Source organism: Bos javanicus, chromosome 9 (genome assembly GCF_032452875.1).
Source record: "Bos javanicus breed banteng chromosome 9, ARS-OSU_banteng_1.0, whole genome shotgun sequence".
In the NCBI taxonomy this organism is placed as follows: Eukaryota; Metazoa; Chordata; class Mammalia; order Artiodactyla; family Bovidae; genus Bos; species Bos javanicus.
The window spans coordinates 102,849,508-102,864,824 of record NC_083876.1 but is presented as its reverse complement, the minus strand read 5'-3'; positions in this window follow the sequence as shown (position 1 = coordinate 102,864,824).

Genomic DNA, 15,317 nt, shown 5'->3' with positions numbered 1-15,317 from the left:
TAGCGGCAGGAGGCAGGGCAGGGTGCGGGGAGACGCACTCGGGCCGGGCTCTGGGACCCCAGCCCCGGACACGCACCTGCCCTCCAGGGGTTGCTGCCACAATGCTCTCAACGGACGCACCCGTTGGAACATTTTGGCCCCAAACGAGTGTCCAGTGCAGGAGGACGTGGTCCTTTGGTTCCCTCCCCGTGTCCCCAGGCTTTGTCCATCTCTGCGGAGCGTCCACTCCCAAGAGCCTGACCCTGTGGGACGTCTCTGCTGTCAACGCCCTCTGTCTACCCAAGAAGGGGGCTGGGGATTGGGAGGTGTTTCAGCTTCTCCATCAGTCGGGGACCCTAGGAAGCAATTATGCGCCCAGCAGGTTCAGGGAAGGGGAGCTGTGAAAAGTGTGCTGGTGGCCGGCAAGGCTGGCGTGGGCCCCCGGGGAGCGGGCGCCACCTCAAGTTGCAGAAGGACCCCGATGGGCAGCAGTGGGTGATGCCTGTGGACCCTATCCTGGGCCTGACCAACTCTCTGACCAACTCTGAAAGGGGACACAGCCCGGGAGTCCCCGCTGCACGCTGTGTGTGCCAGGGCAGGTTCCTCCCCTGAGCCTCGGCGTGTGCACTCCAGCGGGACACACCCCGGGGACCCTCCCATGCCCGTTCCCCCGTGTGACCCCGAGGGCCTGCGCCCGTTCCCCCGTGTGACCCCGGGGACACTCCTGTGCCCTTTCCCCGCTGTGACCCCAAGGGCCGGCCTCGAGCTTCCTTGCATCAAAGAGGCCTGAGGACTACGCTCAAAACATGATCCAAGGTATTTCCCCTGAAGCCTCTGAGTGACGCCTGTATCCAGAGGAGGACAGGCCTCCCAGCACACCTGCCACCCAAGAGCCCCACAGGAAGGGGTGCCACGCCAGCAGCTGGAAGAAAGGTCTGGGTCCACAGCATTGTGCTAAGAGCCGGGAGAAGATGCCCACTCCCCCCAGGGACTGGGGTCCCGGAAGTGACAGGGCTTGCAGCCCAAGCGTCTGGGGTGGGAACCAGGGACCATGAACCAGGCCATGTGTTCTCCCTGGAGGTCAGAGGCTGGGGGCCCGGCCAGTCGCTTCTTCCCCCACCTCCTGCAGTTCCGGGCAGTGTCAGTGACTCTGGGGCCCCCGTGGACGCCTGAGCCCGTCTCCGCCTCCATCTTCACGTGGCTTCTCCGTCCCTGCATCCACACCTCTGTTTACAAGGACAGAGGTCGCCGGGGCGTGTGCTTAACTGCTTAGTCGTGCCCGCTCGTTTCCACCCCATGGACCACAGTCCACCAGGTTCCTCGTCCGTGGGCTTCTCCAGGAAGAATACTGGAGTGGCTTGGCATTTCCTGCTCTAGGCGGTCTTCCCAACCCAGGGGTCGAACCCGCATCTTCTGCATTGGCAGCAGCTTCTTTACCACGGAGCCACCTGGGAAGCCCCGTTTTGGGTTATGGCCGCCCTGACAACCTCACCCTAACTTGACTCCCTCTGCAAAGGCCCCATTTCCAAATAAGGCCGTGTTTCTGGGCTCTGAGGTTCCCACCGCACATGCCTTTCTGGGAGACCTAGCTGGATCGCAACACGTGTGCAATGGCCCTGCCCTCCAGCCACAGTCTCAGCAAGCCTCCCGAGTCCTGCACACGCCTCTCCCGTAGCGGTCTGAACTTCCATTAAAAACAAGGAAAAATATCACAGCAGGAAGCACGTTTGTTTTGTAATGTTTCACCTCTCATAGAGGACAAAATTATGCAAAGGAGCTGAAATGTTCACCTTATCAGCAATTTGTGTGAGATAGCGAGTTCAAACTTTTGGGCAAGAATGTCTGACTTGTGGCCTTTGACCCCATAACACTTTCAGGATTTGAGAAAATGACCACCCGTTTTGGGGAGTTGCACACAGAGCTTGCCACAGCATTCCCTGTCGTATTAAAAGATGGAAACTTTCAAGTTCAACAGAGGAGCAGGCCTCCCTATTACAGGGTGATCACAGATGGGGCTGCACTGCTCATACGCAGCACTGAGTGAAAAGCGAACAGTCTTAACGTGAATAACCTCCCGTGTATAAACACACACACGTAAAACCTGAAAGAGAACGACCGAGATGCTAACCCAAGTACTCTCTGGGTGGCACAAACATAAGTCATTTAAATTTCTTCCATACACCCTCCTGTATTTTCTTAATTCTCTACAGTAAATAGAAATTATATTTATATAGAACAAAAAGGCAGGAAGCATTATTTCAAAATAAATACAGGTTATTTTCTGACAGCCACAAAAGATGGGGAACCAATCAGAACAGCTTTGCCTTTGATGGCTCTTCAGGACACGCACATTCTAGGACCGCCTGGGAACGAAAGGGCCCGGATCCCACGCGGTGGAAGCCAAGTTGGGAAAAATCAGCGGAAAAGGGGCTCTGGAGCCATCTTGAAGCGCTTTTCTGTTGCGTTTAAGTGTCGCCTGAGGGCCGTGCGCCTTGGGGCTGAGTGGCAGCGCTGGTCACGGAGCCCTCCCGGACCTTCAGGACCCTCGTCTCAGAGCTGGCCTGCAGGTGTCCCAGGCCCTGCGTGCATGGAAGGCAGAGCGCACGGGGACGCCTGGAGCAGCCAGGGCTCCCGGAGGGGCGCACTCAGCAGTGGGGCTGGCGTCCACTCTCCGTCCAGCCAGCCCTCCCCTCCCTCAGCACTGCCCCGGCTCCAGGACGGCGCTCCAGCTTCAGCGAGCAGCTGGAACGTCCCCATGGGCTTGGAGCCCGAGTCTGTCTCGGGGCGTCTGGGGCGCCTCAGTCCACAGGGACCCGCTGACCTCTCCAGTGTCGATGTCCAAGGGGTTTTGTCATTTCCCTCTGAAGGGCTTCCATCCTCTCAACGCAGAATGCTGAGACTGGAGCTGGCTGGGAGTGCCGGAGGGAAGGCCAGAGGGCTGGCTTTGGTCAGTGGGTCAGTGTCTGCAAAATGGTGAGACCCTCGCTGCCCCCACCCCCATCACTCCATAAAAAGAAAATGCTCAGACTCTGATCCCTGTCATGCGGCCACTCATCACTGAAAAAGGATTTTAGGTACAAGTAGACAACTGAACTATCTTGAAAATGTGGGCAAATAAATCTTGGTTGTTTTGAATTCCAGGCTGGTTCTTCAACTTCCTGGAGAAAGGTGGTTTTCTGAGATTCAAGGGTTGAGAGCTGTGTATCTAGGGGCCAAGAGAACATTGTCTCTGGTCCTCTTCTACCAAAATGCATTTTCATTCACACTTTTTTTTAATTGTCCCATTATAATTTAGAAGTATTCTCAAACACCCCTAAATCAATACAGTTTAAAAAAATCAAAACTTCAAAGTGAAAACCAGGGTTCTCAGTTTTAAAAATAGAATTTTATGTGCCTCCTTCATGTTTCACATCTGATTTAAAATAACTATGTCACACAAGGGAGTTACAGGCTCTGAAACCTCGGCTCCCCAGGTTCGGCTCTCGGGCACAGCTCTCTGTGAGTCTGTGGCGGCTGGCATGGGGCACACCGTCCAATGCTCCTCCGGGGGGCCCGCCACGCACAGTGTGGGAAAGAGAATAAACTTGTCTGAAGCTCTCTCCTTGTCATCTCCATCATCAACGTCGTTAACAAGCGCAAACCACTTACCGCCTGAGCCTCACACTTTCTGCGTAAACGCAGAAGCTTAGAAAGGTGAATTAGGGCGGTGACATTCTGCAGTCACCAAGACCTGGCCTGTCCCTCCGTCCCTAGAACTGAACCACACCACCACGGCCATCCTGCAGAACGTCACCCACACGTGGCCAGGAAGCCTCACTTTCCTTCCTGCCCAGTGGTGTGTGGTGAGCACAGGACCAAGCCGAGGCTCACCGCTGCTTGCAGAGGTGATTTTGTGTAGTCAGGCGCTCAATGGGCACGGTCCTAGCACGGCTTGAACTGTAAGCGATGGTTGAAAACTGCTCCTCCAAATCCTGGGGCCTCCCTGGGGCCTCTGCGGGCCGGGGGTGCTCGGGGTGGGGGGCAGAGAGCATGTGGGGGCGTCCAGCCCCACCCCCTCTCAACAGTGCCTCCCGGGGCTTTCCCCCTGGATTTAGCTTGGAGAGAGGATATCGTGGCTAAGATGTTTGAGAAACACTGGGACTGATGGTTTTCAGAGTTGTTTTTTATTCTGGGATTTGCTCTTCATGTAGTTGGCTTCTAAGATGTCCAGCGGCATGAGTTTAACATTCTGCCAACCACAAATATCTGCTCTGTCCTTTACTCTGCTACGTGGCCGTGAAGGGTCGGCAGTGGATGTCGCTCTGATCTAGGTGACACGGCAGGAGGGCTCGGGGGCGGAATGGACACGCTTGGCAGCCGAACTCACAGGGTCCGCAGAGGACGGTGACTGAGGTCTCAGTTGTCTGGAGTAGCCTCGAGGGAAGAAGAGAATGTTTCCCTCTAGGAAACTGTGCAGACAGAAAATGCAAAGCCTGGGATGGTCTTGGAAATGAAAAGCTGTAGTTCATGATGCAATGAGCAAAGCAGGGAGAGACTAGAAGCCGGAAGGAAACCGCGCCTCCGGCCACGAGGCTCTTCTGCTCGCCAGGGATGACGGGCCTCGGCGGGACGGCTTTCCTCCGGCCTCTGCAGCCCGGCCGGCACCCGGAGACTCTCCTCTTCCTGCTTCAGAGGCAGGCTGGTCCCTGAGGAGCCCTTGGCCCCGTCTCTTTCAGCCACCTCTCTCCTCCTCCTGGCGGCGTGGTACGGCTCCCAGCTGCATGGGCAGCTCCTCCCCCAGGGACACGACGCTGCCTCAGGACGCACGGTCTGTGTTCCCCCCGAACCACGCAGGGTGGTCACGAGCCGGGCTGAGTGTAAAGGGAGGAGGAGGCCTGTCCTCTCCAGAAGACGCATCACAGGAAAGTCTTCAGGCCGTCAAGGCCCCGGCAGGTCCCAGGGCGTCTGTGACAGCCGGCTCGAGGACTCTATCCCGAGGGCACACCTGTGTCTGTCCTGGCACTTTGCTCTCAAGTTGCTGCCTGAAAGACACGTGAGGGGCATAGGCCCAGGCGTCGCGGGGCCAGATCGGAGTCAGGCCCGTCCCTAGCCGCAGCCAGGCCGCCTCGCCCCTGGGACTCACTGTCCCCTGGCGTGTGCTTCCCCAGCCCCAGATCTCCAGTAGCGCAGCTGCCCATGCTGGGAAGAAGCTGCTAGAAAGCAACGCACGTTACCCGCTCTGTCCTTGTGGTCCAAGTCCCTCCCCATACCCCGGCGACATCCCACAGCTCCACGAAGCCGCATCTGTTTGCAGAGATTGGAAGGGCGTTTGGAACATAGATCTTTACCTGTTCTGAAATTTCAGAACGTATTTATCCCCAAACCTGGTGTCTTCAAGGTCTCCTTTCCATGAGAACTAAAAGCATGGAGCTTGGCTCCCCTTGCACCCCTCCTCCCCCGGGGGAGGGAGGGTGTCCTGGGCGGCCTCGGGGACCAAGCAGACGGGATGTCTGTGGACCCCTGACGTATGTCCTGGGGAACGGTTTCCTCCACTCAGAAAACCACGACCATCTGGGTGCTGAAGCCTGGATCTTCTCCAAGTGTCACTTTCTCAAGAGATCGCAAGGGAGGGCGGCTGTGCTGGGCTCCCTCCTGGGCCAGGCCCGCTCATGAGCCCTGCAGGCAGAGCCGCCCTGGCCAGCCTGTCCTGCAGAGACCACGAGGGCCCCTCACCCCCGCAAGGCTCCTCCTGCGGGTCTTGGGACTCTGTCTGCCTGCCACATCCCATCAGTCACACTGGGCTCTGGTGGAGCCAGGCTTGTCCTGCCCCGGGGCCTTTGCACAGGTCATCCCTCTGCCTGGAGCAGGTCTCCGCCAGGAGTTGCAGGAATGTGGCACTGCCATCTGGGGCAGGCGTGGGGGTGTGCGGGGAGCGGGGTGCAGCCCTGGTACCTGTGTAAGATGGCACCCTGCCCCCACATCCCTGCCTTCGCGGGTGGTTCTCACCAGCACCGATGTATCTTGTCCGTGACGTTTGTCCTTTATTACTAGCGTGTAAGCTCCCGAGGGGAGGAGAGCTTCGCCCCCCTCCCCCACTGCCCAGGGCCGGAGTGGAACGTGCCGGCCAGAAATCCGCTGACTCAGCAAAACTCTCACCGCCCGCCCCCCACCACCCCACTCCCCACCACCCCCCACACTGTGGCTTCCAGCGCACCAGAAACTTATCTTCCTGCGGCATAGTGACTCACAGAGGAGACGCAGAGGGAGAGGTCCTAGAATTCAGGGGCTATAGATATCTTCATCATCAATAACGAGTAAACACTTTTCATTACACAAGGAAATGTTTAAAACTGCAGGAGTCTGCGCTGCAGACACAGGCACACCAGCCGCAGAGCTCCGGGCGGTGGGAGCTGGGACCCCGGCGTCCGAGCCTTGCTGTCTTTGAGGAAAGGGCTGACTTATTTCTTTAACTTCAGATGATCTCATGGATCTTGGTCAAAGCTGTGATTCAACATCTGACCTTCAGGGTGTCTGGGATATTCAGAAGGACACTGTTTTTTTGTACCAGCCCTCTTTTCCAAGTTTATTTTTATTTCAAAATTTTAAATTATTAAAAGCAATCTAATTGCTGGATGTCATGTCTTGTCTCATGGGGTTTGCTGATTCAAGACTAACTTTTCCAGCCTCCCCAGCCGTTCAGCTTAGAGTGCATTTGGCGCCTCTGGAGAGACAAGAATTTTTCCTAGACAAGGTTTTTATGGTTTCATTTTGTAGCATTTAACTACATGCTTGATGAAGAAACCACAAAACCTCATGAACCTACACGCAATAATGTCAGATGAAATCGCTGATTTTGTTCTGGGCTTCAATATTGCCAGATGACTTCAGTCAAAACCATGCAAATTAACACAAAAGCTAACCCGGGCACCAAATACAGGGTTTGGAGACCCCACCGACTGGTGTGTGGGGTTCCTCCTGCCGCCGCCCGGGACCCGGTGACACAGCCGCACTGGCACCCCCTTCCCAGAGAGGAGCCGGTCCCCATGTGGCCCGGTGGAGTCGCAGGCTGTGCTGTGAGATTAAAGGAGATCTTGGTTTTGTAAATACTCGGAGAAGATGAAAACCCAGCATGCAGCCCTCCCAGGCCCAGCCAGAGTCTCCCACCCAACACCCCCGCAAGGCTGGCCCAGGTTTCCTGGGGGTGAGGCCACACCGGAGGAGCCGCCCTGACATTGCTCTCAGATATGTGGTGGATGCCTTCCAAAGCCACAGCTTCAGTGGAAAGGTCACCTTTGAGGGTGAAAGCTTAGCTTGCCGTTCCTGTGAGGGAATGGAACCTGGAGGGCATTCTGCCCTCCAAACACTTCAGCAGCAGACGGGTTTCTGAGCAAAGGCTCCAGCCCCAGGAGCAGAGGCAGTCAGTAGAACAGTGACCCTGGAGGGACTCGGGGCCCAGGGCAAGAAGTGGGGTGCAGACATGCGTCAGCGGTGACCGGGCGTGGACGGTCCACCTGAGATGCTCCCGTTGCTGCAGGAGGCGGGCCCTGAGGGGAGGAGCCCTCCTGCCCCCGTGTTGGGGGCTCTGGCCTGGATCCCCCATCTCACCCCTCCCTTGGCTCCCCCACCTCCATACCCCTTAAGCCCCCGGGAGAGTTCCTGAAACCTCACTTCCCCACGAGGCTCAGACTCAAGCTCTTCCCATGAGAGTCGCCCGTCAGCTTTGCTCTCGTACCCTGAGCTCAACAGCCAGCTCCTGGGAGCCTGACCTCCCAGAGCCCCTTCCCGCCAGCTGCCTGGCCTTCCCGTCTGTGCTCCTGGGGACCTTCCTCATCACCAAGGAGGGACAGAGGGGACTGGAGGGCAATTGAGGACAACAGATCTGAGACTGACTGGACACATGGGCCGTGGGGTGTCCTCCCTTGACACGAGATGGTCAGCTGTCTGCTCTCTGCTTTGGGGGGTTGAAAGGGAAAGGGAAAGTGGCTCAGTAGTGTCCGGCTCTTTGTGATCCCAGGGACTATACAGTCCATGGAACTCTTCAGGCCAGGATATTGGAGTGAGTAGCCCTTCCCTTCTCCAGCAGATCTTCCCAGCCCAGGGATCAAACCCAGGTCTCCCACATTGGAGGCAGATTCTTTACCATCTGAGCTACCAGGGAGGACCAAGAATCCTGGAGTGGGTAGCCTAGCCCTTCTCCAGCGGATCTTCCCAACCCAGGAATTGAGCTGGGGTCTCCTACATTGCAGTCAGACTCTTTACCAGCTGAGCCACAGACCCCCTAACCCGCAGACGGTGCTGGGACCCGGGACTTCAAAACACAGACAGTCGGGAGGCAACTGTGAGACCAAAGGCAGATTTAACCCCAGCTGAGCCCAGCTGGGACAGAAGGCAGGTACTGGCGAGTTCAATCTGGGGGAAAGGGAAGCTGGACCTGGGGGACCCCAGAAGGCCCCCAGGAAGAAAGCCCTCCTGCAGCTTGGACCAGATCATGGTGGAAGAGGCTGGCAGGGCAGAGGCTGGAGGGTGGGATGGTTCATCCTCGCAGTGAATCAATCTGACCATTGACAGGCGGCGGGGGCCTGAGTGCTGATGAGAAGGTAGGGTCTCCAAGACCCCTCCTGAGGACCCTTCTCCTAAGGTCATCAGGGTTTGCTTCCAAGCCACCCATCATGTCTTCTCTGTCCCACCCCGGAGCATCCAGGCTGCGTACAGCTGTCCTGACAGGTCCTCTTGGAGCAATGGCAGCTGTGTGCAGACCCAGGGAGGCCCTTCCACTGTCCTTCCAGAGGCAGTGGGATCTGGGTTCACTGATGGGAAAGCTCCTGGTGTCAGAAATACACATGCACACACGAAACTACACATACACACATGCACGAGCACACACATATACATACACACGTCTACACTACACACACATGCACACACCACACACACACAGAACTATAAACACACACATAACGAGTGCACACGCATGCACACATGCATGTACACAACACGAACATACGAACACACACGTGTGCACACACGAGACCACACGTGCACACACGTGTGTATACACACCACACATGCGTGTACACACACGAGCACACATGCCTGCATGGACACATACATGAACACACAGAGAACTATAAACACACACATACACGAGTGCACACGCATGCACATGTGTATGCATATACTACGAACACACATATGCACACATACACGAGACCACACATGCAGATACGTGTGTACACACCACACACACCACACACACGTACACACACACACACACACGTGCACACATCCACATGCACTCACGTGCAAGTGCACACATGCACGCACACACATGAACACACGAGCACACACACCTGCATGGACACACACACACACACTGCTCAGCGGAGCTGCCCTGAATGTCGCCCGCTCTGGTGTCGCCCCCGTGCTGTGCAGGTCCATCTCAAGCCTCTCCACTGCTTGGTTTTCCAGGAAAACACTCTGTCCCAAGAGCACTGGCCGCTCTCTCGCCAGCCCTGCACTTCCACCTCCTGTCTTAGTCAGTGCCCTGAGAGGAGGCCACACACAGGGGGCTTGCCAACAGAGGACATGGACTTCTCACAGTCCTGCAGGCTGGACGTCCAAGATCACTGTGTGGGGAGACGCAAGCGGGAACCCCCTCCTGGTTCACAGACCCATGCCCCCTGGTGGAGGAAGGGGCTGGGGAGCTGTGCACGGTCCCCTTGAAAGGGCCCTGATGTCACCCATGGGGGCTTCACCCTCTCAGCCTCGCCACCTCGCTCATTGACTGTCACCTGGGGGTAGGGTTTCCGCACACAGGCCACCCCCCACCACCGCCTCTGCGTGTTTCCCGAAGCCCACAGCCCGGACTCCCTCCTTGCGCCGGCTCACTCCTCCCACTGCCCCAGCCTTTCCCTCCAGGCTTCACGTCACTGCAACATGCCACCTGTGCTGTGTGGAACCGCTGTTAACTTTCTGATTTTGAACTGATTGTGCTTTGTTTTTGTGAAATAGCAACGATATGTACTTATGACACAAAATAATAAGCCTAAAATAATGCACAGAAAAAGCACGAAATAATGATGTCAAACACATGTCCACTGTCCTAATAAATGTCAAAAAAGAAAATGCAAAGAACAAGATGTGCAGTAATTTCATCTCATAATTGCACAAGTGCTGCCAAGGTTCTGGCCCAAAAATTATGCAACAGTCTGCCTCGCTGAGCTTGTTCATCGTAAATGCCTACTTTTCAACAGTCTGCCTCGCTGACCTTGTTCATCATAAATGCCTGCTTTAGAGTTCTTCTGACAGCCCGCCATTGACCAGCGCGGCTTCTTTCCTGTAACAAAAATGTTAAATCATAAATATAATTCCAGAGAGGCATGTAATAGATAAACAAAGAGGCCATAGTAAATGAAATTAGACTATGATTTAAGTAGCTGATATTACGATGAATTTAAATGACGGGTATAGTTTAGGAAGGTATACCTAGAAATGTATACCTAGAAATATGCTAATACTCTAGACATTGAAAATTTTAAAAATTAAAAAGCATTTAACGTATACTCTAACTTTTTCAATTACTTTATTATTTTGTATATTGAAGTATAGTTGATGTACAATATTATGTGAGTCACAGGCATACAACAAAGTGACTCACAAATTCTTAAGGACGCTCCGTTGACACTTACTGTAATACATTGGCTTATTCTCCGTGCTGTACCCTGTATCCTTGTAGCTTATTTTACACGTAGCAACTGGTACCTCTAATCCCCAACGCCTGTCTTGCCCCTCCTCCTCCCCGCTCTCCACAGTGACACCAGATTGTCCTCTGCGTCTGTGTGTCTGTTCCTTTTCTGCTGTATTCACTCGCTGCCCTTTGTAGAATCCACATGTAGACGATTCCATACAGTATCTGTCTTTCTGACTTTTCACTTAGCGTAATAGCCTCCAAGCCCATCCATGTTGCTACCAATGGCATTGTTTCATTCTTTACTGTGGCTGAGGACTATCCCACTGTGCGTGTGTATATATACACATCTTCTTTATCCATTCATCCGCTGATGAGCTCTTACACTGCTTTCGTATCGTGGTTACTGTAAATAATGCTACTATGAGTACTTGGACGCATATGTCTTTTTAGGAGTGTTTTTGTTTCTTTTGGATATATGTAACCAGGAGCGGAACTGCTAGATCTTGTTAGTTCTACCTGTAGATTTTTCAGAAGCCTCAGTGCTGTTTTCCTCAGTGGCCGCGCTAGCTTACATTCCCACCAGCAGTGAACAGAGGCTCCCTTTCATCCACATCCTCCCCAGCGTTTGTTACTTATGGTCTCTTTGATGATCATTATTCTCACAGGTGTGAGAGGATGTCTCATCGTGCTTTGATCTGCATTTCCCTGGTGATTAGCAATGTCGAGCATATTCTCACGTGCCTGTCAGCCCATCTGTATGTCTTCTTTGGAAAAAATGTCCATTCAAATTTTCTGCCCATTAAAAAAATGTTTTTGATGCTGAGTTGTATGAGCTGTTTAATCCACTTTGGATATTAACCCCTTCTTGGTCATATGATTCACAAATATTTTTTATGTATAATCTAATTTTTAAAAGTCAATATTTTAAACCCCAGCCATAATAGATAAATTGCATGTCTCCAATCTCTACTTTTTCTCAGGATCACCCAGGACCATTTCAGCATTTAGTTACTGAGTCTCAGCATTAACAAAAAAGGAAATTTCCAGAAAAGCGCATAGCATAAGATGTGTTTGTTTTACTTACCTCCTTAATTTTGCTGAAATTCTGATGCCATTTTACTCTTTTTACTACAGAAAAGCTCCCTCCTCCAAACTCCTCACGGGGAGAGAAGCCATACACATACCTTATTTACAACCCGCAAGCTTCATCATGAAAGGAAACTTGTCCTGGAAACAAACAGGGTCTTTGAGATGAGCCTCATGCACTTTGGTTACTTCTGATCTCCTCCCCATTGCATTTTGCAAAGACGTGAGGGTAAGCTTGGAAGAAACAGATTCCCTGCAACGAAGCGCGGTGTCTCAGTGTCTTCAGGCACCTGCTCCGCTGCTGTTGTTCAGTCACCCAGTCTTGTCCGACTCTTTGCGACCCCACGAGCTGCAGCACGCTAGGCCTCCCTGTCCTTCACCGTCTCCCAGAGTTTGCCCAAGTTCATGCTCATGGCATCAGTGGTGATGCTGTCCAGCCATCTCACCCTCTGATGCCCTCTTCCTTTTGCCCCCAATCTTTCCCAGCATCAGGGATTTACCTGCTTTACTTCTTATTAAGCCATCTTCCAGGTACCAAGACGGGGTCCCATCCAGATGGATGTCAAGGCAATAGCCGCCTGCAGCCACGTGTGCTCAGACACACAGGTCAGCAGTGAAATCTTACTTCTATCCCAGAGGATAAGCTGATTTTTATTTATAGAATGGTTGCCCTGAAGGGTACAAAAGGGTTAAAATCCTCATCTACTAGGAATTCAAGGTGGAGGAGGTTTTACTTCATTTGGGTAAAGACTTCCCAGGTGGCTCAGCAGTAAAGAACTCACCTGAGAAGCAGGAGACGCAGGTTTGATCCCCGGGAAGGGAAGATACACTGGAGGAGGAAATGGCAGCCCACTCCCGTATTCTTGCCTGGAGAATCCCATGGACAGAGAAGCCTGGTGGGCTACAGTCCATGGGGTCGCAAAAGTCAGACACGACTCAGTGACTAAACCACAAAGACAAAAGAGAAGTCTCTAAACACAATCTTGCAAGTTCATGACCTAGGAAACGCCTGCATTCCACATGCAGAATCTCGTGCGTCCTCCACTCACCTGTTTGAAGATGCTGGATAAATTTGCAAATCATTGAAACCACAGTTCACATCACAAGTAAGGATCAGAAAACTCCTCCAGTGGAAGCTTTAACAAAACTCCTCATGATGGTACACACATATATAAAAACTATGCTATCTACTCAAATCTACTGCTTCAGATCTTTTTTTAAAATGGCAAATAAGGAATTCTCTTTATATTTATAAAGTTCTGTGTGCAAATGCAACTAGAGAAAATTTGCAAGTTAGTAAGACACAATAAAAGCCCTTAATGAAATCACCACTTCATGTCTCAAAAGTAAAATAGCCACTTTTAATATAAACTCTGTTCATAAGAATATATCAGAAAATTATTGCCCACAGCAAGCAGCAGAACACAGGAATGTGAGTTCAAACAGACTCACAAATCACTTTCGACATACTTTCACTGTGTCTGCGAAGAGTTATTCAAGACTCGGGTTGAAGGTCCCAGGACTCAAGGACAGACTTGGCAGAAGGCCCTCGTGATAGAGTATACAGCAACACCCAGAACCACCCAAGCTGTTCCCCTCAAGGGCGGTCGGGGACCTGACTTCCAGGGAACGGAGGTGGCTGGACACAGCCCCGGGGCCCCCATCCTGGCCTGGAGACATGACTCCAGACTCAGTATCTGTGGCAAGCCAGCTCTGTGCTGTGATCTCATGACGTACCTCCTTGGACCTGCTGCTGCTCACAAAGGAGCCCTCTTTGTCCCCAGTAAGTGCAGATGGTGAGTTTTCAGAACTGTCCCCCTGGGCGTCTTCATTCTCCACACACTGGTCGTGATGAAAGGAGGTCATTTAATGGGCTTGGGGGCATATTTAGGAAAGAACAAGACCGAGAGTTTGATACATTTCTCACCGCGGACACCCTGCTGGGTCATCTGGGCTGAGAGCTCAACACTGACCTTGACCTTTGTATACAGAGCAACGGGAAACTCGCAAAGCAAGACGGTGCTTTAGCTCTTAATCACCAGAATCGGCCTTTGCTGAGGTTTCAGGTTTGATTAGATGAGTAAATGTTCTCCGCAGAGGCGGAGAGGGTTTTATGAAGCCCTAAATACCCCATGGCACCCCACTCCAGTACTCTCACCTGGAAAATCCCAGGGACGGAGGAGCCTGGTGGGCTTCAGTCCATGGGGTCGCGAAGAGTCAGACACAACTGAGCGACTTCACTTTCACTTTTCACTTTCATGCATTGGAGAAGGAAATGGCAACCCACTCCAGTGTTTTTCTTGGAGAATCCCAGGGACAGTGGAGCCTGGTGGGCTGCAGTCTATGGGGTCGCACAGAGTCAGACACGACTGAAGCGACTTAGCAGCAAATACCCAAGAGCTGCTGCTTGTGCGTCAAGCAGGAAAGTCCCCCCAGAGCAATCTCCTGAGAATGCAAACTGCGGTTCCCGTCCTCTAGCTCCTGGGCTACAGGCTCCCTGCCCATGTGTCCGCTTGCCTTCCTGATGACTCTGGGAAGAACTGAGGTTCACACTCTATGCATCCGGAAACCCACGTCTAGCAATGCTGAAGAACCATCCTGGGGCCGTGTTGATGATCTATGATGACCATAGCCAAAGTTCGGTCCCAAGTTGCCCTTCCAGGGGTTCTTGGCAACAACATAGAGCTGCCTGTGACCATTTGTGATGCTATTTTTGTTTGCTTGTTAATCTTTTAAAAACAAACCATGGTCAGAATAAGCCGGTCCTTTTCTTAGTAGCATTATGAAGCAGTGTTTGTATCACTTACTATGTGCTATGCTTAGTCGTGTCTGACTCTTTGCGACCCCACGGACTGAAGTCCACCAGGCTCGTCTTATCCATGCGGATTCTCCAGGCAAGGACACTGAAGTGGGTTGTCATGCCCTCCTCCAAGGGTCACTTACCATAATGTAGGAACAGCCTGATGCTGCTTAAAATGTCAAGTTTACAATGAGAAGGGTCTCCTTTGCCCCGGTCCTCCAGGGGCAGAGGAGGAGTGGCTTTGCGGCCTAGTCACTTGCTTTTGGTTACCAGGACTGCTTACCTGCCTTGGGCCAGGATATAATCGTGCATTTCTCATAGAGTCTTACAGTTTTCTCATCTGCAACACACAGACTCATTTTGGAGGTGCGTCCAGAATATGAGGTGCCACAGGCCTCCTCCTCCCAGTCCCCAAGCGGAGTTCCAGTCGCTGTCCCCAACTGCCCTCTAGGGTTTCTGCAGCCGGAAAGAAGCTGTCATCCCTGCTTTCTTCTCTGTTCTCACCCTGGCTGATGGGTATTTACAGAGGTTCTTAAATGTAGTTGAGCAGGGAGACGGGAGGTTAGAGTGCTGGGGTGCAGTCAGGCAGTTTGGACAAAGACATGTTAATCTGCACCAAGAAATCCCAGGGACAGTGGACCGAGCAGGGCCTGGAGTCCAGACTGTCAAGCAGCAGCTGTCTTTTCCTCCAGACACACAAGAACCAGAAAGTGTGCTTCCTCTTTCTTGCCCGCAGGGTCGCAGCCAGGTGAGGAGCAGGCTGGGTCCCCAGGCTGGCATCTA